This window comes from Schistocerca cancellata, chromosome 8 (genome assembly GCF_023864275.1).
Source record: "Schistocerca cancellata isolate TAMUIC-IGC-003103 chromosome 8, iqSchCanc2.1, whole genome shotgun sequence".
Lineage (NCBI taxonomy): Eukaryota > Metazoa > Arthropoda > Insecta > Orthoptera > Acrididae > Schistocerca > Schistocerca cancellata.
Window position 1 is genome coordinate 449,030,305 of NC_064633.1, and position 23,167 is coordinate 449,053,471.

At 43.7% G+C, this 23,167-nt stretch overlaps 1 protein-coding gene and 1 pseudogene across 1 annotated transcript in view; one reads left to right on the forward strand and one right to left on the reverse strand.

Moving 5' to 3' along the window:
* Positions 1–23,167, forward strand: part of LOC126095623 (uncharacterized) — a 402,540-nt gene that overhangs the window by 145,727 nt on the left and 233,646 nt on the right. The window lies entirely within an intron of this gene.
* Positions 15,281–15,398, reverse strand: LOC126096030 (5S ribosomal RNA; annotated as a pseudogene).

The following is a 23,167-nucleotide window of genomic DNA, read 5'->3' on the forward strand; positions in this document are numbered from 1 at the left end:
CATTAAGTAGCAAATCGTAGATCAGCTAATACATACAGAGGTGTCTACATCTTTATGAAGTTTCCGCATAAAAATAGCATTGTAAACACAGTTCCCGTTGAATTACTAGGCTTTGCCCATAGACATACATTACTAGACTGAAGCATGACGTTTGGTGAGTTAATATGGCGATATCAGGAAGTTTGTAGTACGATTTTCTGAAACGAAATGACGTTGTAGGCTTTACGAGGTGGTCCTAACAAATGTCGCAGTTGGGCAAATATTTGCGCACTAGTTGAGCTTAATACAGTTTAGAATCGTATTGTGAGAAGAACATAAAGTTACATATACACTTGTTTAAAGCAGACTGTAGTTTTCGTAAGAACACTCAAATGCATAAAGACACTTGTTCTCATCGACAAATAGCACGTTATACTTATAGCAGCATGTTTATAGCGAGCATACTATTCGAAGAAAAGCCTAAGTGGATCAAAACTGGTTGAAAGCACATCATTAAACTACGTCTGTTAGTATTAGATTGTGAAACCCCTTAAAATATGTGTAAACTATTAAGATACTGCCGGTATTTTGGGTAAGACACACTGTAATGTAATTATTTATGCTTACGTACAGTACAAAAGCAAAAATGCTTAAGATTTTTCTAGTTATGCTTGCATTGAGACATTTTTCTTTCCTTGTATTTTCCGTTTGCAATACGAAAAATTACAGCCAAACAAGACACATGCTTTAAGATAATGGTCAGTACATGTGTCAGTTGAGTCCCATTTCTCACTAATGTTTTATTAGTAAATAAACAACTGTTTACAAGTCCTTTCCGCTCGCCGCCACTTTGCTATTGTAAACTGCTTGCTTCAGTGACATCAGTATAATGTATACGGCACTGCCAGTCTAGTAAAGTATGTCTGTGGCACTGCCAATCTGTATCTATACAATCTCTGGACAGTTTTTGTTTTTTTATCACATTGTCCCAACGTCGACGTTGTGCATAAGTGTCGGGTAGTGCTAACAGTTATTTTGAAAAAGGAATAGTATTCAGAGTTCAAAGTACGAAGATGTTAGACGTGAAACCTACATTCTATGACGGAATCCTGCGCCTGGCCTGATGTTTTTTTTGTATGTACTGTTCTATGAACCGATTCTCTTCATTTCCGTATGTCGGTTTTAATTACGTATTGTCGACAGTATCGGCGGGAACTGCTAATACCTAGGTGCTTAGACAGGTAGAGGGTTTTTAACGACTTTCCGTACCATTTAGTTCGACGAAATCCGTGCGCAAACGATTGGAGACCACGCGTGAGAAGCGGATCAGCGTCATGCGTGGGACAAGACCGTAATAAGTTGACATGCGGGTACCTGTCATGTAGCTACACGTTTTGTTTCATCCGATAGTGCTCGTGTAGGTGATAACACTAATGTAATTCTTGTCCGTCTTCCATATATTTTAGTAATATATTATTTCAAATAAAACTTCAAAATGCAAGCAAATATTTCCACATAAACAGTACTTCAAAAGAAATTATAATTTAGTGGGCGTCTGCAGGTACGACTTTTTCGGAAGGAATGTAATAACACGACGCCTTGAACAAATTTCTTATAGGAAAATACCTGAAGCTCTAGAAGTTAGTCCTACATGACACGGCAGTTTAGAAAGCAATGTGGTAAATGTACCATGTATGTACATTACATAAATTTCCACGTGGTTTCAGGTGGTACTTTCTGTTTCGTGTAAACACTGCATATTCTTGTACACTTTTTTTTCATGTGTCGGATCGATATGTTTCGGGAAATGGACTCCATATTGCGCGTGATGACGAATAAATGTTCCGCCCAGTGATGGTTTTCCACGCTTTTGATAGTCGGGCGGTCGGGCATTTTCAAAATTAGCTCTGTTATTTTAATTCTGTAATCAACATGTTTGTCCTTCCTCTGAGTGTGTAATGTTTTTTGGATAATGTATGTATTGAATAGAGCCATATCCGCCACAAAAAGAAAAAGTGACCAATTTTCGTTCTTATGAGTGTGACTCACGACGTTTACGTTTAGTCCGCATTTGTTTCCAAGAGTCGTACCGGGGAGTATGGCAAGGGGTTAATTATTGTCTTGAGAGTCTGGCTGGTCAAAGAGAGCGTGGCGACCTTTACACAGGCTGATTATACAAGGTGCCTCAAAGCTTCTAGGTTAAATTGAAACACGTGGTAGTGGGTCAGCAACCGACTACATTGAGATAGGGAACCAATGGTCGGAAATCCAAATTTGTTTTTTGGGGATACACAGCGTACACCGCATTACAAGAACGTAGATCATAGTAATTGTTCCAACCGACGACCGCCAGTCTCAATGGATGCATGGCATCGGCGCGTACGGTTCTACGCACTCTCGCGAAGATCCCGGCAACGATTATTTGTCAACGGAAGGGCAGGCATTGTCCAAGATCACGTAATAGGACCTTATTTGCTACCTCTCCGTTTGCTTGGTCCACATTAACTGGTGTTTCTGCGACATGTGGCGCCATTTCTCGGAGACTGTACCCCTTGTTGTCAGCGACAGGATGTGGTTTCAACATGACGATGCACCAGCTCACTTCGATCTTAAGTCCGTGAGCACCCGAAAAAAAAACGCGTGTTCATCGTTGCGTTGGAAGGATAGGTCTTGATTCATGGCCAGGGCGATCGCCGGACCCCACACTTCTGATCTTCTTCCTCTGGGGTCATGACATTGGTGTGTGAAACCCCCGTAGAAACGGATAAAGACTTGCTTGCCTTTCTCCTGGTACAACCGACACCAGGGATCTTTGAGAGTCCGCAGCTCGTGGTCGTGCGGTAGCGTTCTCGCTTCCCGCGCCCGGGTTCAATTCCCGGCAGGGTCAGGGATTTTCTCTGCCTCGTGATGACTGGGTGTTGTGTGATGTCCTTAGGTTAGTTAGGTTTAAGTAGTTCTAATTTCTAGAGGGCTGATGACCATAGCTGTTAAGTCCCACAGTGCTCAGAGCCATTTGAACCATTTTGATCTTTGAGAGAGTGCAGCAGAACTTGAAATGCCGTTGCCACGCGTGCATCGAGACTGGCGCCGTCATTTTGAACAATTACTATGCTACGTTGTTGTTATGCGGTGTTCGCTGTGTATGTCCATAACAGAATGAATATACATTTCCGATCACTGGTTCCCTATCTCAATACAATCGGTTGCTGACCCAGTACATCTGTTTCAATTTGACTCAAAAGGTTTGAGACACCCTGTAGAGGGCGTGACTTTTAGCAGGGTCCGCAAGTTGGACTTTCGTGCGACGCAACAGAAGTGAGGACAGACAAAGGAACGTTTCAGCTTGAATATCCCCAACGGACGGAACGCAATACGCGACAAAATATGGTTAAGACTTAGCCAGCTGTAAACTGGACGGTCGCCGATCTAGCGAAGCGCCTTCGTTCACGGGTGTAAAACAAGTTTGAAAACAAGAAGGCGCACAACGACGGAATTGAAAAGCCGGCTGTAGCCAGCGGCGCATCGTCCGCAGAGTCGCTCAAAGCCTCTTAACGCACTCAGCAAGTTGCTCGCGAGGCTCTAATCGCATCAGCACGGGAGAGAAGTTTCAAACATTTAAATGGGATATTATGAGTCGCGAGTTTGTTACGGATGCCGCTGATAACCAGCAGTCTAGCGCAAGAGGTGGAGGCGCAGTTTTTGATTCCCAGCCGGGAACATCATGTTAGTAGTGGCACGGCTTAACTTCTGTTACAAAGGTTTGACTCCGAGGCAGCGATGTAGCGGTGGTGGTTTTCTCGGAGCCGAGGTCAGTCTGACTGAGAGGCTGCGCAATTATTTCGCCGAATGCGGAGGTGGTGTTCATATAATTACTTAATAACAGTTTATTTATTTACACTACAAAATTACTTTTATCGTACAGATGCTTCTAGATTTGTGTATTTACAGTGTTGTTTGCTTACCATGCAAAACAATTCGGTTTTATATTTTCTATGTACGCACGTACAGTGTTGTTATGTACGAGGGCGCGCTGAAAAGTAATGCCTCAGAATTTTTTATGTAAAACTTTTTAAAGATCCTTAAATATAACAAACGTTATTAACATTCTACATCTTTATTATTCATCTGTACGTACTTACTTCTCAACGTAGTTACCCTGGCGTCGAACACATTTCTCCTGGCGTCGAACACATTTCTCCCATAGACACCAGATCGTTGATACCGTCATTATAAAATATTTGACTTTGTTGACGGGACCACAACCTCACCTATACCAGCACCCCTTCATCAGTAACAAAGTGAAGTCCTCGAAGGTGAACTTTAGTTTCGTATACAGATGAAAACAGGATGGGGCCAAGGAGGAACTGTATGGATGATAGATGACAGTGAACTCAAGGCGTCAGTATATTGCAGATGTCGCATTGTCATGCTGAAGGAGAGGCTGCTCCAAGTGTGGACAAACTCTTTGAATTCAAAACTCGATTACAGCACGCTGTTTCTCACGCGCCGACATAGTTGGCCTTTCTGCTACAAGGTGGAATATCAGGACACATGTCACAAGGCCGTGCAGTATAAGAAAATAAGTATATTTCCAAAACGTACAAAATTTTGTTTAATTAGAAGTAAACCGTTTGTTTTGTTTATAAAACAACAATTTTGGTTCTTCAGAACAAATTCTTAAAAAATAAAAACGAATATTTTTATTTGTTTATATTTAATCGTATGCGTGACGACAAATCGCTTTCGCAAAAAACGAATATTTTTATTTGTATTTGTTTAATCGCAGCCAAATCGCTTTCTAGTGTTCCCCACAAACGGTTTTCTTGCAGTTGTTGCGTAGGTGACTCCCTCTTCGATTATTTTTACATTCGCAAAGGGACCATTTTACCGGTCTTGCCGATGCTAAAGGAGTTATTGATGGTGCTTCAAATGGTTCAAATGGCTCTGAACACTATGAGACCTAACTTCTGAGGTCATCAGTCCCCTAGAACTTAGAACTTTAACCTAACTAACCTAAGGACATCATACACACCCGTGCCCGAGGCAAGATTCGAACCTGGGACCGTAGCGGTCGCGCGGTTCCAGACTGTAGCGCCTAGAACCGATCGGCCACCCAGGCCGGCGATGGTGCATTTCTATTCCTAGGATGTTGCATATTTCTTCTCTCAATGTTTTACTCATGTGGGGATTTGTCATCCTGTTCTTCACCTGAACTGTAACCAGTTTAAAAGAAGGTTTTTTTTCAAAACTTTGGCCCGACAGGTATTGGGCTTTTATATTCTTGTGGCATATTTAGCTGACAGGTTGCATAGGCATTTACTGCTGCTGCGTTAAAAAATGCCATACCGTTATCGCATAGCCAGCGATTTGTCATTGTTTTTACCGATTTTGCATGACGTAACGTATCAAAAACGTCCACGTCCGCCTTAGTCAAATTAGAGAATTCACTACGACACGTTTTTGGCTGGTTTGGTCAATTTCGCCAATGGAATGCATGGATAATTTGAGGACTACAGTTTTGTTTTTCTCTGTACAGAAAGAAACCAGCATCTTCACATCATCGTACAAAAATTTTGAGGAACTCTTGTTACGGCCTTCGGGATTTACCGTGGATGGCGGAAGTTATGTTTTGTTCTTCCGGAACGTCCCGATTAAAGTGGGTTTCCTTTTGTTTAATTCTTCAGCTAATTCACAAGAGGAGAACCAGTTGTCTGTCGTCACATTTTTCTTTGTTCCTTTTAGTGACTCAGTAAGTTTTAGCATATACTGTGTTAGCAGAGTAAGGTACTATCGGGTCTGTTCTCTCTGCCAACGTCAGGAATCCCACCACAATGATAAAACTTTTTCGCGTCACATGTTGCGATGATATTGAGACCATATTTATCTGGTTTTCGGTATGAGAGCATCTGCCCCTAAAGCTCAGGTGTTTCATCAACAGTGATGTATTGTGAAGGGCTGTACTATTCCCAACGGTTTTGAGTGAACAAATTCCAGAGTTCTCAGAATGCGACAAATTTATCGCTTTCTTATCTAAGATACCCTGCCGTTTTTGTGTCATCGTGCATCGAAACAAAGGTGGGCCATGAATGTGGGAAAACGTGCCCGTAAGATCAGTCCAGAACAACACGTCTATAACAGCTTTTATCGTTGTTGAATCAGTTAGACCAATGTATCATTGTGTTCACTCGTAATTCTCTGCTTTACGGTCAACTTCTTTGTTGGTGTATTTCACCATTAGGTCAATCATTCCAACAGTGATAAACAGCGAAATTATTTCACACACTTTGACAAGGCCTTTTGCCCTATCTTTAGGTCCTGGAAGATGGGTAATGACGTTTTTTCGTTGAATACGTGAAATCATACTTACAAGAGGATTATCTGACCAAATAGCATCGAAATCTCGCCCAAATTCTATATTTCCCATGCCATTCATTGAAAGTTTCATCTGCAGAATATCCAGTTTGTAAGATTACATTGTTCGTTGCACTATACGAGTCGTTGATACTTTCTCACCCTTCTTCAGCTTGTTGCCGTAAGAATACTTGACGAATTTCGTCCTCCATACTAAACCGTTGATATTCTGCCGTAGTAACCTGCAAAACAACGGTAAAATAATAAAGAAGTAGCTCTTCAGCCTTTTTCTACATGATGAAAAAAGGTAACGTAGACAAACGGCGTGTCGTAACAGACACCGGGGCAGAGTGCGTGCACCCTAATAGTACCAAAAGCTTGGCGACCGAATTACCCAGGCGCGGCTACCGACCAGTAATGACACACGATCATTCCATTCCACTTCATTTGGCGACTGTAGTTTCTTCAGCCATAGAGATACAGCACACAGGGTAACAGAGAAAAGGCGTGTTATATGACTTCAATCAAACAAAGAGATTCTAAAACTGGTAACTTGTAACGTTTCGAGTTCGCGGGTTTTTCAGCTATTCCGTAAGGGAGCTGATACTAACTCTGCTCCACTAGAATGGTTGCTGGCTTACCACTGAAGCCGACGCAGGTGACAAATACTGTCCTGTTACGGAATGGCTTATTCGTCATCCTTGTTGAATAAACCTTTCATTAAAATATAAGCATCGAAAAGATATTCCTTAGATGAAGAGCTGTCACAGAATCACCACAATTCCTTAATGTACTTCATAACTAAGACTGGACATTGCTGTTACCAATTTTTGTCTAATTTTCGGAGCCAGTGCTAGATTCAGTATCATCCCGTGTAATAACCGTCCGCAGTTCTACCATTGTTTACTTTTGTGCTAGGGTATCAGAATCTTCGGTTTCGCTGACAGTCTCATGCAATGTCACACACACACACACACACACACACACACACACACACACACACACACACGTACATTTTAGGTCGTATTAGACATTTCCTTTTGCAGCTACACGTAAAAGCTCAATTTTATATTGAGGGTCTGAAACATTAGTATTGGAAAGCAATTATTAGAATGTATTTCGCAAAATCTGGAATTTAATGATGCGTACTCCTGTGAGAAAGCGTTATTAACACCTGAGAGAGCTTCAAAGGGCCTCAATATGGGTATCGGTTTAGCTGGTAGGTCGAATCCTACAGTATACAGATTTGTGGGGCATTCGGACTTACCAGTGGCCGGATATTCGACTGGATTCGAACATGAGGGCAGGGATTCACGTCCACAAGGTTCTGGTAGAATACGACTGGCTACCACAAGAGAGATTCGTCGTAACCCAGTCTCATCTGTGCCTGTCATCAGGGTACAAACAGTCAACTCATGCAACATTCTGTGTCATTCCACACCACTAATCAGAGACTAGCGGCAATGAGATTAGATAATTAGCTCTCCCAAGCGTAGGCTGCCGTTAACACCACAACAGTAAAGGCTGCCGTGGCCGGCAAGTACGGACTGCTGATCATTGTCGTCCCGGTTTGTTGAGCGACGAATAGCTGCCCTCTGCTACACCGGATGACAGTCGTCGGCGCGTATAGCGGGGATATTGGGTATAGGTCCCATTCTTACAATGTTTGTTTTGGGGGGGGGGGGAAGGAGGCACAGCGTTGCTATTCCTGTCATCATGATGTGGGGGGCTATCGGGTATGTCACGGCTGATAGTGACTGAGAGAACTCTGACGGCGCAATTGATCGTCACGGACATCCTGCCTCCTCATGTTTTACCTCTCATAGCACATTATCGTGGTACAATTTTTCAACATTACAATGCTACTCTAGACATGCTACATTGATCCCCAGATCTAACCCGATAGGACACAGATGGGACTAGTTCGGGCATCAACTCCCAGATGCAGTATCCAGGATATCAAGGACCAGTTACAGTAGTTGTGGTCCACCCCATCTCAGGAGAGGATGCAACGGGTTCCTGACACGCTTCGCAACCAAATCGGTGAATCGGTGCATGCGTTCAGACCAGAGGGGTGCAACGACATATCGATAAGTGGGTTCATAGTGCAGAATACTTTGTAAATTAGCCTCAATTTTGTAATCACTGAAATTACATCACATACCCTCGCTACCGGTGAATTTTCATCCTGTTTCCCACTATTCTTCTGGATACTCCACTGTTTACGTCAGAAAGCGTATATTAAGGTACAAACACATGTTTTCAACTGAAAAGCGTAAATCGAACAACTACAAAATGTACTTGTAAAATGATTCAGTTAGACGCAGGAATGATTCAAATGGCTCTAAGAACTATGGGACTTAACATCTGAGGTCATCAGTCCCCTAGACTTACAGCTACTTAAACCTAACTAACCTAAGGACATCGCACACACCCTTCTATGCCCGAGGCAGGATTCGAACCTGCGACCGTAGCAGCAGCGCGGTTCCGGACTGAAGCGCCTAGAACCGCTCGTCCACAGCTGCCGGCTAGTTAGACCCAGAACAGCTGTAATATGCAAAGAAGCTAATCAGAATAAATTTAACGACTAAAGATCAATTGCAGACATGCAAAATGATGACTACATTATTCACTTCCATTCGCCTGGTTTCGATAAACACACTGACGGGAAAAAAATCGCAGCGCTAAAAGATAATTAGCGTAGAGAAATGAAATTTCGGGAATATATTTTTGTAGGTAACTTACTGAAGTGATTAAAACGGAAAGATCACACTTTAAGGTAAGCGCGAGATACACCGCTGCAAACGCGTAAACGTCAGAACGTTGAATGCAAGCATGCAAACTTGCATGCAATATATTGTCGAGGTGCTGGGGATCAATTAGAGTGAGTTCTATGCCTGTCGCACTTCGTCGGTCAATACAGGGACAGTTAATGCTGGCTGTGGACGACAATGGAGTTGCCATCCGGTGATGTCCCGTATGTACTCGATTCGAGCTGGCCAAGGCAAAATGTCGACACTATGTAGAGCATTTTGGGTTACCACAGCGGTATGTAAGCGAACGTTATCCTGTTGGAAAAATCCCCTTGTAATGCTGTTCATGAATGGCAGCACAGCTGGTCGAGTCACGAGATTGACGTACAAATTTGACAGGGTCCGTGGAATAACTACAAGAGCGCTCCGGCTGTCCTACGATATCACACTGTAGGTGTAGGTCCACTGTGTCCAGCGCGCAGTCAAGTTGGCTGCAGGCCCTCAACTGACCTCCTCCTAATCAACACCCGGCCATCACCAGCTCATCAGAAAAAGCAAAAGACCTGCAACCTGTTCTTCAATGGAGCTCTCGCTTGACACCACTGAAGATGCAAATGGCGGTGGTTTGGGGTCAGTGGTGGACTGCACGCTACAAGGCGTCTGGCTCGGAGATGTCGTTGAAGTAACCGATTTGTAACCGTTCGTTGTGGGGCCAACTGCTGCTCAAATTGCTGCTGCAGACGCACTGGTTACATCCCTGCCAAGTCTCTCTGCAGCATAGCAGAAGATACATCCACCTTCTCGTAGCCCTGTTATACGAACTCGTTCAAACCCAGTGAGGTGTTGATAACGGCATCTTTGTCACTATTGTATTGTATTATACTCTATTGTATGTTAACCGGGGGCCTAGAAACGACGGAGAGGCTCCGTCCCCGCCACAGCCGCGGTGGTGCACAACCCCATGACGATTACCGCAGTCCACGTCACCATTCCGCCGCCCCTAACCGAACCACTCTTTCAGGGTTATTGTGCGGTTCGGCCCCAGGGAGACCCCTCCTCCTCCTCCTCTTCCTCTTCCTCTTCCTCCTCCTCCTCCTCCTCCTCCTCCTCCTCCTCCTCCTCCCTCCCCCCCCCCCCCGAGGGAACGTATTACACCAGACGAATGTAACCCCTATGTTTGCGTGGTAGAGTAATGGTGGTGTACGCGTACGTGAAGAACTTGTTTGCGCAGCAATCGCCGACGTAGTGTAGCTGAGGAGGAATAAGGGGAACCAGCCCGCATTCGCCGAGGCAGATGGAAAACCGCCTAAAAACCATCCACAGACTGGCCGTCTCACCGGACCTCGACACAAGTCCGCCGGGCGGATTCGTGCCGGAGACCAGGCGCTCCTTCCCAATTTGTCACCATAAAGGCATTATTTGCTAACATCAACTTACCACGTCCAATCTCACAGGTAACTAATTTTCACGACCGTTACAGCGTGTATTTAAAGCAAACCTAAGTTGCATCCCCATAGTGGCGCCACTAGCTCCACTCTTATGCCAGCGGGGCGAAATTTAAATGGACATCATCTTTCAGTGGAGAAATACGTCTGTCAACTTTCGTTTATGTCGCGCAACTTCTTGGTGCTACGACATTTTTCCGTCAATGTAATTGATGACGGGATAACGCTCAAATCTCGGGTGTCAGGGACAGTCTTTCACTCTAACTGAGCCATCACAATCTGCCCATTCTTACAGGCCCAGAAACCAACAGCTTCCACATTTTCTGCACATGGAACTGACCGCATGATTTCGTTATATTTCAGTACCTGTTACGAAGACATGTAGCTCGTGGACTGCTATGCTTCAGTTTGCACGTCAGAAACATAACCTACTATTTTGTTGGCTCATTCTTTCTTTTGGAGAACATATTTTCATGTCAAGAGCTCTTGGAACGCCCGCTGCACGAGTATCATACTTCTTAGTAACCGCTACTTTCTGCAGAATGCTGACGTGGCAGAAGAAGACCCAAGAATTTACGCACAGATGCCGTTCCCCGTGCCGTTGATACGATTGTAACCACCGTCGCTCCATACCACGCGGTTTTTGCCGAGTTGAAACGAGCCGGAGAGGCGTGCGCGTAAGAGGCTTTGAGCAGCTGCGCTCGGAGTGGCAAGTGTACATCTTTTAATCGGATTGCTGTGTGGCTAACTGCGGCTTTTCCTCTTGCATGTGCGATGCTTGCGTACTAGCGGACACGGGCACACGCGCTTGATGATGTCCTACAAAGTTGCCGCTTCAGTGTTCACTGTAGATGGCGAATTACTGTACACCTCCTACATGTTACGTGTACATGAAAGCGAATAGCTCATTACGTAGTTGCGTGATGTGTGCTGGTGGACTTAGTATGTAAAGGAACAGGAATGCCGACTGTACGAACTCAACCGCGCATCCTTCATCCAGCCGCAATAAAACACCAAGGAACAGTCTTAACCCCTCTTAGCTCTTAATGTATGCATTTCAGATCCAATGTTTACTAGACCTTTATGGTTCGAATGGTAGTTCCTGTCAAGTCGCTGATATTGACCGTTCCTCATGGGACACCCTGTATTCTGGAGAGTCGCACAGTATCGGCCACGCTGGCCGGAGTGGCCGTGCGGTTCTAGGCGCTACAGTCTGGAACCGAGCGACCGCTACGGTTGCAGGTTCGAATCTTGCCTCGGGCATGGATGTGTGTGATGCCCATAGGTTAGTTAGGTTTAATTAGTTTTAAGTTCTAGGCGATTGATGACCTCAGAAGTTAAGTCGCATACTGCTCAGAGCCATTTTTGAGTATCGGCCACTACACTGATTTCCCTTTGCGCCTCAAAATTGCAGAAGTGTACAAGAAGCAAAAGCAAGCTTGTGTGTTCATGTGCACTAGAGTCAGGTATCTTGTCCCTCTCTTCACTGCTTTGTTTGCTCTGAGTGCTTGGAGATGTTGCTATAGCTCATAGCGCGCAGAGGATATTTTGAGGACTTACAACACTACAACTGCATTTACGTAGCTTGTGTAATCAAATACCAAATTTGGTCTATTACATATTATACCCCAACAGAACAAGTAGTCCTGTCACGGGAAAGCCACGTATAACACTTCCACCCGCTACTATTATACCATAACCTCAAAGCTGGAGGCAGTTCGTATAATGAAATTATTTTTATTCAAGCAGTTATAGTATAAAGAAGCAGAGCAGTGATACCCCCTGAAAGGATTTTAGTTGTGTTGACCGTGATATACCTAACGGAGGTGCCTTATCGGAAGTGAAAGTCAAAATTACGTAAAATTTAAACAGTAACAAACAATAATTTACCTATCCACAGTGTCCAAATGATAATAAAGAAAACGGTCGCCAACCAAATTAGGCATGAGAATGATTGACATTCTTGTTCAAGAAAATAGGTATGAGTAACTTTAACGGACAAGCACAACATATACTTTGCCACACGCGAGTGCAATGGACTCTGGCACCTGAATACAGTATTTTCACTTTAAGGTTGGAGCTAACAGATCAGAACAAACTTTTTGCATAAATATAACAGATAACAAAACACACTATTACCTTGAGGTCTTAGTCAAACTGAATGGTCTCAATAACGTTACTATTAATATTCACTGTAGAATCGTAAATTGGACATAGCATTACTTTTCAAACAAATTCCTATCTGACATGAAATATGGACATGGTTCACATCAAATTTAGTTACTGCGCATAGATTAAGTCTCTCACCACCAAACACCTTTCTACTTAGAATGAAAATTAAATGGAGTTCACTAACAAATTACTTCTCACTGTCTTTCAAATAAAGAAGTTACTGTTTTCGCAGGTAATGGTTTTTCTGTGATTAAAACTTCCGGGCTAAGAGGCCGTGGTCCAATAATAGAAATACTTCTCCCTGACGTTTCGTTGCCAGCTGCGGGCAACATCATCTGAGGTGAGTCTACGACTGGCTGCTAGACCGTGAAGGTCCTGTTTATATAGAGCGCGTAGAGGGCGCCACCACTCGTCACATGTGGTGGCGCCCTCTACGCGCTCTATATAAACAGGACCTCCACGGTCTAGCAGCCAGTCGTAGACTCACCTCAGATGATGTTGCCCGCAGCTGGCAACGAAACGTCAGGGAGAAGTATTTCTATTATTGGACCACGGCCTCTTAGCCCGGAAGTTTTAATCACTGAAGACGCCGGCCGTGAAAGCCTACACGCAATGGTTTTTCTGTTACTTGTTACCTAACATAAGCACAATAGACAAACTGTGGACCCTGTTACACAATTAATATGCACTTCCAATACACAAGAGAGACAATCACTTAACAAACATGAGTATTTAACTTTCCACAAATGCAGTTCACGACTTTTACTGCAGTGAGACACAATATTGACATATCTGTAAGAAACTGACTCACCTTTTACAATTTACAACAGGCAGCACCGTGATCAATAACTAAACAAAACTTTCTAAGCCACAGTTTTGAGAACATTCACTTTAGAAGTTGGCAACAAATATTGATACGATGTTTTAATAGAAAAATTATTTTCAACAAGCATCATTTACTATATTACTCAGTTCTGCTACATAAACTTTAACTTTCTTTTTACTATGTTCAAGTGGCATTAATTAGTAAAACACTGGGCTTTTCTATTTACACAATATGGACACTCGGTAAGCAATTTTGACTTGGGAAGGATCCTAAGTGGTTGTGTGACTAGGGATAAAAAATCAAGGTAGGTATAAGAGTTAGAGTATAAGTTACCTTATATTTGTGCACACTAAAACATCCAATGAGTTGGTCCTTCACCATACATTTCTACTATTCCTTGGTTCCTTTTCAGTGATTGCGCAATGTGGTGGCGATTGCATGTTGGTAGGTGGATTTGCAGGTAGAATTGCTGGACTCTGTCATTTCTTGGTGGCGATGACAGATATCAATTCCAGAATAGGTCCGAGGCATTGGAAAGCGGCACGGAAATCCTCTGTCGGCACCAGCACAATATACAACTTTTACATGAGCAGTTGACAGTTTGGTAGCTCGTCCCCGACTGACTCTTTGTTCCACATTTCTACCTAGGTCAACCACAATTTGCGCGCGCTACTCAGTTCCGTTCCCGAGGGAAACCACACCACCTCTTACATGCAGAATAACTAAGAACCCTAAGTGACGGTCAGCAGTTTACATAACAGCAAACAAACATATTAATTAAAACAGAACATTTGCACATATTGGTATTTCTACAAAAAATAATTTAAACAAATTCCAAATATATACAATAAGTTTTGTCTCCCTCCAAATGAGACAAAGAATTTAAATGATAGATATACTACATTGCTAGAATCAAACCATGATACCAAAGATTTTACAAAGAAAAGGAGTATGCAATTTTGTGTCATCGATTCAAACAACATTTACAGAAACTCAATGATGTAACATTAAATAAAACAAAATGCAAAATAAATCAGTAGAGCCTTAGAGCTATGGTGTTACAGACTACGGTACCCGTTTTCAAGGTAAGTCATTAAATTCGTTGCTGTATTTCAGTTATCAGCGTTACGGAAGGAATGACATCAACGAACGCTACATGATAATTTGCACAGTGCAGTACCTACCAGCCAATTTTCTCTCAGTATCGCCCAGAAGTAATTTCATTTTGTAAACTGTTTCAATCCTCTTAGTTCCTTTCAGACTGAAATGATGGAAAATAAGAAACAAGTAAGAGAGAAATGGAATGAAGAGTGCCTGAAAATGGCTGTGAGCAAGGTTATGTCTAACAAAATGACCACAATGAAGCAGCTGACTTATTTTCAACAATTGCAAAGTGTAAAGATCGCCAATGAAGAGACGAGATTAAAAGAAGAAAAAATGAAGTCGGAAAGTGACTTGAAGAAAGCTGAACTTAAAAGTTGGCTGTTCGAAAGAGGTGGCGATGGAAAACCATTACAAAGCGCAGAACAAAACAGAAATTTACTGGAAATAATGTACTCCGTCATCAGGCCTTAAGTGGCCCATCGGGTCCATCCGACCGCCGTGTCATCCTCAGTGAGGATGCGGTTAGGAGAGGCATGTGGTCAGCACACTGCAATCCCGGTCGTTACGATGGTTTTCTTTGACCGGAGGCGCTACTATTCGGTCGAGTAGCTCCTCAGTTGGCATCACGAGGCTGAGTGCACCCCGAAAAATCTCAACAGCACATGGCGGCCCAGATGGTCACGCACCCAAGTGCCGGCCACGCCCAACAGCGCTTAACTTCGGTGATCTGATGGGAACCGGTGTATCCACTGCAGCAAGGCCGTTGCCATACTGGAAATAATGGGTCAACGGAAAAGACCGGGAAGTGCATTGTGTGTTCGGAAGCATCTGAAGAAGAGCGGGTGCTGTGTATCAAGAGTAGAGGCTAGGCAAAAGTTGGATGGGTGAATCAAGAGAATATGTTGTATTTTATTTGCTATCTCTGTAAAACACAGAGCTAAGCATTGTTGAATTGAGCTGAAATAATAAGTTCCATGCTTATGTGTTCTGTTATTATTTGCAAAGATCCCGAGTTCGAGTCTCGCTCTGGCACACAGTATTAATCTGCCAGGAAGTTTCAGATCAGCGCACACTCCGGCGCAGAGTGAAAATTTCATTCTGTCAAGAGAAAAGTGTATTAATATGCCGATTAACCGCCATAGTTCCATAGTAAAGTCAAAAAACTTAAGCCGGCCGATACTGTACGACTCTCCTCTAAACAGTTCGGCCTTCTGAGCTTGTCTGTGTTCTAGTAGCAACTAATGAATTCTTTATATCCTCTAAGGATGTCACCAGCATCACGAGACGCAACGTTAGGCACAGAAACAAGCCTTAGAGCTCAGTCTAATGCCGGAACAACTAAAATCTCCAGGGATTGAACAAGTTTGTTTTCATACAAGACACAGAGCATATTGTCGACATTTGCACGGTTGTGCAAATATTTTAAGTGTCAACACAGGTACAAAGATAAATGGAGGTAAGAAATCAAACGAAATCCAATTACTCGCTGAGGAGCAACCTCCAAGTTTTTCTTCGTTAGCAGTGCAGATTTACCCAGTATACAGGGTGGTCCATTGATCGTGACCGTGCCAAATATCTCACGAAATAAGTGTCAAATGAAAAAACTACAAAGAACGAAACTTGTCTAGCTTGAAGGGGGAAACCAGATGGCGCTATGATTGGCCCGCTAGATGGCGCTGCCATAGGTCAAACGCATATCAACTGCTATTTTTTTTAAATAGGAACTCCCATTTTTATTACATATTAGTGTAGTAAATAAAGAAATATGAATGTTTTAGTTGGACCACTTTCTTCGCTTTGTGATAGATGGCGGTGCAATAGTCACAAACATATGGCTCACAATTTTAGCCGAACAGTTGGTAACAGGTAGGTTTATTAAATTAAAATACAGAACGTAGGTACATTTGAACATTTTATTTCGGTTGTTCCAATGTGATACATGTCCCTTTAACTTATCGTTTCTGAGAACGCATGCTGTTACAGAGTGATTACCTGTAAATACCACATTAATGCAATAAATGCTCAAAATGATGTCAGTCAACCTCAATGTATTTGGCAATACGTGTAAAGACATTCCTCTCAACAGCGAGTAGTTAGCCTTCCGTAATGTTCGCACACGCATTGACACTGCGCTGAGGCATGTTTTCAGGCGTTGTCGGTTGATCACGACAGCAAATATCCTTCAACTTTCCCCACAGAAAGAAATCCGGGGACGTCAGATCCGGTAAACGTGGGGGCCATGGTATGGTGCTTCGACGAGCAATCCAGCTGTCATGAAATATTCTATTCAATACCGCTTCAACCGCACCCGAGCTATGTGCCGGACATCCATCCTGATGGAAGTACATCGCCATTCTGTGAAACATCTTGTAGTAATATCGGTAGAACATTACATAGGAAATCGGCACACATTGAACCATTTAAATTGCCTTCGATAAAATGGAGGCCAATTATCCTTCCTCCCATAATGCTGCACCATACATTAACCCGCCAAGTTCGCTGATGTTCCACTTGTCGCTATGACGGTTTACGTTACCGCTGTTGGTGAACGACGCTTCGTCGATAAATGGAACGCATGCAAAAAATCTGTCACCGTCCCGTAATTTCTCTTCTGCCCAGTGGCAGAACTGTACACGAGTTCAAAGTCGTCGCCATACAATCCTGGTGCATAGAAATATGGTACGGGTGCAATCGATGTTGATGTAGCATTCTTAACACTGACGTTTTTGAGATTCCCGATTCTCGCCCAATTTGTCTGCTATTGATGTGCGGATTAGCCGCGACAGCAGCTAAAACACCTACTTGGGCAACATCATTTGTTGCAGGTCGTGGTTGACGTTTCACATGTGGCTGAACACTCCCTGTTTCCTTAAATAACGTAACTATCCGGCGGACGGTCCGGACACTTGGATGATGTCGTCCAGGATACCGAGCAGCATACATAGCACACGCCCGTTGGGCAGTTTGATCACAATAGCCACACATCAACACGATATCTACCTTTTCCGCAATTGGTAAACGGTCCATTTTAACACGGGTAATCTATCACGAGGCAGATACCGTCCGCACTGGCGGAATGTTACGTGATACCACGTACTTATACGTTTGTGACTATTACAGCTCCATCTGTCACAAACCGAAAAAAATGGTCCAACTGAAACATTCATATTTCTTTACGTACTACACGAATATGTAATAAAAATGGGGGTTCCTATTTAAAAAACAACGCTGTTAATATCCGTTTGACCTACGGCAGCGCCATCTAGCGGGCCAACCATAGTGCCATTCGGTTTCCTCCTTGAAGCTAGACGAGTTTCGTTCTTCGTAGTTTTTTCATTTGACGCTTATTTCGTGAGATATTTGGCCTGGTCACCATCAATGGAGCACCCTGTATAGCCGTAGACTACAGACAGAATGTTACTAGCTCTCTGGTGTGGGGACACGTGCCGATGGAAGGGGTCACGAGCCCACGCACGGTCCTAGGTCAGAGGGCCACAGGTACCGCATTTAGTGGCGGTGGCGGCGCCGGGGCTGATACAAAATTCATCCCGCCGTCGCACCCGGCCGCCCAAAGTGCATCAGCCGGGACAGCTATTCCTCAGCGCCGCTCTGAAATATTAACCGCGCCTAGAGTTCGCAAAGTTCCGCCGTCTGCGCTAAACTGGGGCACTAACGGTGTCCCCGGGGCCGAGTAAACAAACCACGGGCAATCTCAGTGCAGCCTTATATAAAGTGCCCACAGCTTTGCCTGTTACCCTAACTCTTTTTGGCATCACAACCAAGTTTACGGCGGAGTCTGCGCTAGACGGCATATACAGGGTGAGTCACCTAACATTACCGCTGGATATATTACGTAAACCACATCAAATACTGACGAATCGATTCCACAGATCGAACGTGAGGATAGGGGCTAGTGTAATCGGTTAATACAAACCATAAAAAAATGCACGGAAGTATGTTTTTAACACAAACCTACGTTTTTTAAATGGAACCCCGCTAGTTTTGTTAGCACATCTGAACATATAAACAAATACGTAATCAGTGCCGTTTGTTTCATTGTAAAATGTTAATTACATCCGGAGATATTGTAACCTAAAGTTGACGCTTGAGTACCACTTCTCCGCTGTTCGATCGTGTGTATCGGAGAGCACCGAATTACGTAGGGATCCAAAGGGAACGGTGATGGACCTTAGGTACACAAGAGACCGGAACAGCACATTACGTCCACATGCTAACACCTTTTTAATGGTTCAAAAATGGTTCAAATGGCTCTGAGCACTACGGGACTCAACTGCTGTGGTCATAAGTCCCCTAGAACTTAGAACTACTTAAACCTAACTAACCTAAGAACATCACACACATCCATGCCCGAGGCAGGATTCAAACCTGCGACCGTAGCGGTCGTGCGGTTCCAGACTGTAGCACCTTTAACCGCTCGGCCACTCCGGCCGGTCCCTTTTTATTGGTCTTTTTCACTGACGCACATGTACATTACCATGAGGGGTGAGGTACACGTACACACGTGGTTTCCGTTTTCAATTACGGAGTGGAATAAAGTGTGTCCCGACATGTCAGGCCAATAGATGTTCAATGTGGTGGCCATCATTTGCTGCACACAATTGCTATCTCTGGCGTAATGAATGTCGTACACGCCGCAGTACATCTGGTGTAATGTCGCCGCAGGCTGCCACAATACGTTCTTTCATATCCTCTGGGGTTGTAGGCACATCATGGTACACATTCTCCTTTAACGTACGCCACAGAAAGAAGTCCAGAGGTGTAAGATCAGGAGAACGGCCTGGCTAATTTATGCGTCCTCCACGTCCTACGAAACGCCGGTCGAACATCCTGTCAAGGGTCGGCCTAGTGTTAATTGCGGAATGTGCAGGTGCACCATCATGCTGATACCACATACGTCGACGCGTTTCCAGTGGGACATTTTCGAGCAACGTTGGCAGATCATTCTGTAGAAACGCGATGTATGTTGCAGCTGTTTGTTACAACACGCAACTGAACGTCGGAGGTTTCAAGTGTCAACTTTAGGTTACAATATCTCCGGATGTAATTAACATTTTACAATGCAACAAACGGCACTGATTACGTATTTGTTTATATGTTCAGATGTGCTAACAAAACTAAAGTGGTTCCATTTAAAAACCGTAGGCTTGTGTTAAAAATCATACTTCCGTGCATTTTTGTATGGTTTGTATTAAACAGTTACACTAGCCCCTCTCCTCACGTTCGGTCTGTGGAATCGGTTCGTCAGTATTTGATGTGGTTTACGAAATACATCCAGCGGTAACGTTAGGTGACTCACCCTGTATAGGCAGAGGGTAGCCAACAGTGATTTCAGTGGCTGAGAGTTAAGGATACCATATTTTCTGCAGATTTTTTCTGCAGATGTTATCTCGATGTGCGCCAATAGAAAACCGGCATGTGATTTACAGGAATTACGTGACCTGTCCGTGGTCTCACACGCTCTCTGACCCCTACCAAGGACTTACAGAATCCATGCCACGCAGAGTCGCTTGTGAATTGTGCTCCGAAGATGACTTAATACGCTACTGAGCAAGTGACCGTAATGTTTTAGCTCACTGGTGTAAACAGCGGCGTGGGAATGGTCAACTTTTTCGACTAGACCAAAGAAACTTGTGTTTTAGACTGCTCAAAGTTGGATGACAGTGTGAAAAACTGGCACTGATTCTTCATGAAAGTGCGTAAGAGACTGGTTATTGTTATGACTAATGGAAGGAGATTAAAAGATGTGAGGCCCTCTGCGTGTCAGGGCACCAGTAACGTGTCGGGAAACCGATGTCTGAAGTACTGGGTGGTTATAATGAAAGTGCGCAGCTACTCACAGGTGTCCCGTGTCCCTGTAATTATCGTATGGCAGCGAAACTTGGGAGATATTATGATGCGTTAATGCGGGACCGATTAATGCTGGAAAAAAAAATTATTTCCCGTTTTGACTACCAGGTGCAAATCTGGCGCAGTCAGTGCAAGAAAGGCGTACAGTAAAGTATGTAATAGATTAGAGATTCTGGTCGTATATAAAGTACACCAGTGGCAAAAAAAAACAAAACAGTCAATACCGTCACTGCGCGATAGCAATGGAAATGTTACCGATGATGGTGCCACTAAAGCGGAGTTACTAAATACAGTTTTCCGTAATTTCTTCACGAAAGAAAACGGAGTAAATATTCCGGAATTCGAAACCAGAACAGCTATTAGCATGAGTGACACAAAAGTAGATATCTTACGTGTTGCGAAACAGCTCAAATCACTTAAGAAAGGCAAGTCTTCCGGTCCAGATGGTACACCAATCAGATTCCTCTCAGAGTATGCAGACACAATAGCGCCTTTCTTAGCAATCATATACAATCGCTCACTTGACGAAAGGTCTGTTCCTAAAGACTGGAAAGTAGCACAGGTCACACCAATATTCAAGAAAGGAAATAGGAGTAACCCATTGAATTGCAGACCCATATCACTCTCAATTTGCAGTAACATTTCGGAGCACATACTCTACTCGAACATTATGAATCACCTTGAAGAAAATGACTTATTCATACATAACCAACACGGATTCAGAAAAAATCGTTCTTGTGCAACACTTCATTCCCATGAAGTAATGAGTGCTGTTGACGAGGAGACTCAGATCGATTCTATATTCCTAGATTTCCAGAAGGCTTTTGATACCATTCCTCACAAGCGACTATTAATCAGATAGCGCTCATATGGAGTATCGTCTCAATTGTGTGACTGGATTCGTGATTTCCTCTCAGAGAGGTCACAGTTCGTAGTGATAGACTGTAAATCATCGAGCATAACAGAAGTGATATCTGGCGTTCCGCAAGGTAGTGTGATAGGCCCTCTGCTGATTTGCATAAATGATCTAGGTGATAATCTGAGCAACCCTCCTTAGATTGTTTGCAGATGACGCTGTAATTTACCGTCTAGTAAAATCATCAGACGATCAATTCCAATTACAAAATGATCTAGAGAGAATTTCTGTATGGTGCGAGAAGTGGCAATTGACACTAAACAAAGAAAAGTGCGAGGTCATCCACACGGGTACTAAAAGAAATCCGATAAATTTTGGGTATACGATAAATCGCACAAATATAAGGGCTGTCAATTCCAATAAATACCTAGGAATTACAATTACGAGCAACTTAAATTGGAAATATTACATAGATAATATCGTTGGGAACGCGAAACAAAGACTGTGCTTCGTTGGCAGAACACTTAGAAGATGCGACAAAGCCACTAAAGAGACAGCCTACATTACAATTGGCCGTCCTCTGCTGGAATATTGCTGCGAGATGTGGGATCCTTACCAGGTAGGATTGACGGAGGACATCGAAAAAGTGAAAAGAAGGGCAGTTCGTTTCATGCTATCGCGCAAAAGGGGTGAGAGTGTCACTGATATGATACGCGAGTCGGGGTGACAGTCACTGAAACAAAAGGGGGGTTTTCTTTGCGGCGAGATCTATTCACGAAATTTCAATCACCACCTTTCATTTCCGAATGCGAAAATATTTTGTTGACACCCACCTACGTAGGGTGAAATGATCATCATAACAAAGTAAGAGAAATCAGCTCGAACGGAAAGATTTAGGTGTTTCTTTTTCCCATGTGCCACTCGAGAGCGTAATGGTAGAGTAGTAGTATGAAAATGGTTCGATGAACCCTCTGCCAGGCATTTAAGTCTGAATTGCAGAGTAACCATGTAGATGTAGAGGAACGGGACCTGGGCAAAACAAGGTCAAACGAGGGGGCACGCATGATGTTGATTTTATTATTAACTGCCACTCATACAATGTGTGAAACTTGAGAACCGCAGACGTCGATGAGATACTGCATAGCGCCAGATTTGCACCTGGTGGCCAAAATTGGAACTAATTGTTTTTGAGCTAAATTCGATTACGCGTTTTCGCATTAGCATATCTACGAATTCTCGCTCACAAATAATAATTACAGCCCAACTTGACCTTTCTCTCTCTCTCCGTCCGAACAGACCTCAGAAGGGAGGCCCAACACTACCAGACCGCGTGTCGTCCTCAGTTGACAGGCGTTACAGGATGCATATATTGAGGGGACGGAACCGCTACTTTCCTGTCAAGTAGCTTCTCAGTTGGCCTCACAAAGTCTGGTGTACCGCACTTGCCAATAGCGCTCGACAGACTCGGACGGTAACCCATCCAAGTGCTAGCCAAGTGCTGGCTAGTGTGGCCGAGCGGTTCTAGGCGCATCAGTCTGGAAGCGCGCGACCGCTACGGTCACAGGTTCGAATCCTGCCTCGGACGTGGATGTGTGTGATGTCCGTAGGTTAGTTAGGTATAAGTAGTTCCAAGTTCTAGGGGACTGATGACCTCCGATGTTAAGTCCCATAGTGCTCAGAGCCATTTGAGCCATTTATAATTAGCAATTAATAATTGTGGACGATATGTCTGCAACTCTTTTACCATATGATTGTCTCAAATGTACAGTTACAATGAATGCCATCAACCTGCCGGCATACGCTTGACCAGTTT